Below are 2593 nucleotides of genomic sequence, written 5' to 3'. Positions count from 1 at the left end.
GATATCTGTCTGCCAACACCAACATTGATATGTGGCGTTAAAACAGAAACCACCCACATAACATCACTATGGTATTGTATTCTCTATTGCTGCTTTGCTGCTTGCAGATAGAAATCTGAGGAAGGGCTTGGCCCAACAAACAGAGGGACAGCCTTTGACTTTTCATTTCCAGACAGAGTGTTGATGTTGGAACTTGGAAACACACACTTTTAGCACACTCTCTCTCAGATGGGATTTGCATATGCCATTTGCCTTCTTGGCATCAGTAAAGCCAACAGAGCAACTGAAGAACTTGGTAAATTGTCTGTTGGTCAAGAGTAAACCTTGTGCAAGTATTCCATGAAGATGGTGGCAGGGAATAAACATTTTTCTTCCTGGTTTCTAACAGATGGTAATTTTTGGCTTTTAGTTCCTGATGGACTACAGCATGTCACAGAGCTGCCAACTTTCACGCACTGAGCGTGAGACACACGCATCTGACCCTTTTCACACGCTCTCACGCCACACCTCCAATCTCTCACGCTAAACCAGCACCTGCGCTCCCCAAATGTGCATCATGCACAGTGTGTAGGGCTTCTGAAAATCAAAACAGATGATATTAATTATAGCATTAGCTACTGAACAACAAGCACATAAACAACACTTACGTAATACTTTAACTGGCATTAGTTCACACACAGAATCCCATCTGTATAATCCAAGCCAGTGTGCTTTTTTTCCCACTCTGGTTGTGAGATGGGCGGAGCGGTGAGCTCCACCTGCTGTTGATGGGACGGGCATGCCCGGTTCTCCCAGAACCGTGAGCTGCAGCTGCGAGCGCCGCCAAAATGACATGCTTTATTTAGAAATGCAGCCGCGTCGCTAGCCGGTGTTGACGGAGTTTCAGTCCCGGATGTTTCTCTTTTGTTTTCACTCATCAGCCACAGATCCTTACTCACAGCAAGCTGGTCTTTCTACCATGGTGACTCACTTACATGTTCCCTCTCCTACATTAGTTGGTGATGCGGTGAATTAAATGTTTGAATTCACCACTTCACCAGTGTGTTTTTCCTGTTTGTGAGACTAACCCCTCCTCCATAACCAGGTTACTGGTACGAAAGCCTGGAAGGGCCAAAACTCCTCAAACTTTTCTTCTACTGCTGACATGAATTACATAAGATAGAACAGAGTAAATTTTATGAGTCCCACAGAGAGGACATTAACTCACAGCAGCACACACACTTAGAGAATCAGATTACAGGTCAAACTGATTCCAGCCATGTTTGCTTTGATATCTTCATGCTGATGACCCACATGAACATAGTCCTCTGTTTAGTGGATGCAATTACATCATGAAGTTAGCTTAACATGACAGATTTAGTTTTCTTGGCAGCAAATAATTACTGGTAATATTATGAATGACATGAAATTGCCGAACCCCAGATGGAAATTTAAAAAATGTACATTAATTATAATTCAAAGTTCCTGTGTGACATTTGTGACACGTAGCTGTAACTCTTTACTGCTGATAGATAGATGATAGATAGATAGATAGATAGATAGATAGATAGATAGATAGATAGATAGATAGATAGATAGATAGATAGATAGATAGATAGATGATAGATATATAGATATATAGATAGATAGATAGATAGATAGATAGATAGATAGATAGATAGATAGATAGATAGATAGATGATAGATAGATAGATAGATAGATAGATAGATAGATAGATAGATAGATAGATGATAGATAGATAGATAGATAGATAGATAGATAGATAGATAGATAGATAGATAGATAGATAGATAGATAGATAGATAGATAGATAGATAGATAGATAGATAGATAGATAGATAGATAGATAGATAGATAATGTGAAGGAGTTCAGGAGAGTTGGATGTTAAATTTTCCTCACAAAAAGAAAAATTGTAGTAAACAAAGGTCAGTTCCCTCTGTAAAGTCAGAGGTACAGAAGAGGATTAGGGCCACTGAAAAGGAAAAGAGAAAAGAAACACAATTGTGTCTTTTTCCCCAGAATTCCCTGTCAGAATTCTGAGATTAAAAGTCAGAATTCTGAGACAAAAGAAAGAATTCTCTTTCTTTTTTTTTTCTTGTCAATGGCTCTAATCCTCTTCGGTACAGAGTAGTCGCAACCCCCCCCCCCCCCCCCCCCCCCCACACACACACACACACACACACCACCCCCGCTATAAACGGTCGGCGAATTGTCTGCTCCCAACCCCAAGACCCCGTCTCACTCTTTGAAATGTGCAAAAGTTGGCAGCCCTGGAATGATGTCACCAAGCTGCAGTGTAATCGGATTTCCACTAGAGGGAAGCACTTTTATCTGTAACGGAAGGGGTCCTTTTGAAGGCAACGTTTTTGTCAAAAATCACCCAATGTGTTGCCTGTCTGAAGTAACCACGTGCATTATGTCCGCTGTCACAAAAATCTGAAAGTTGCAATAAACTACGGATAGTTTTACATTCATTGTTGTTGTGCTGGTTGTAAGGGTTTTAATAAAATGTGTAACTTTTAAATTGTGTTTTCTTTTATAACTTTCTTAATTTTATTTTTGAAGAACATGTCAAGAACTAAACTACACAC

Source organism: Nothobranchius furzeri, chromosome 16, assembly GCF_043380555.1.
Source record: "Nothobranchius furzeri strain GRZ-AD chromosome 16, NfurGRZ-RIMD1, whole genome shotgun sequence".
Taxonomy (NCBI): Eukaryota; Metazoa; Chordata; class Actinopteri; order Cyprinodontiformes; family Nothobranchiidae; genus Nothobranchius; species Nothobranchius furzeri.
The sequence above is the reverse complement of the archived record's forward strand: the minus strand, read 5'-3'. Positions refer to the sequence as shown.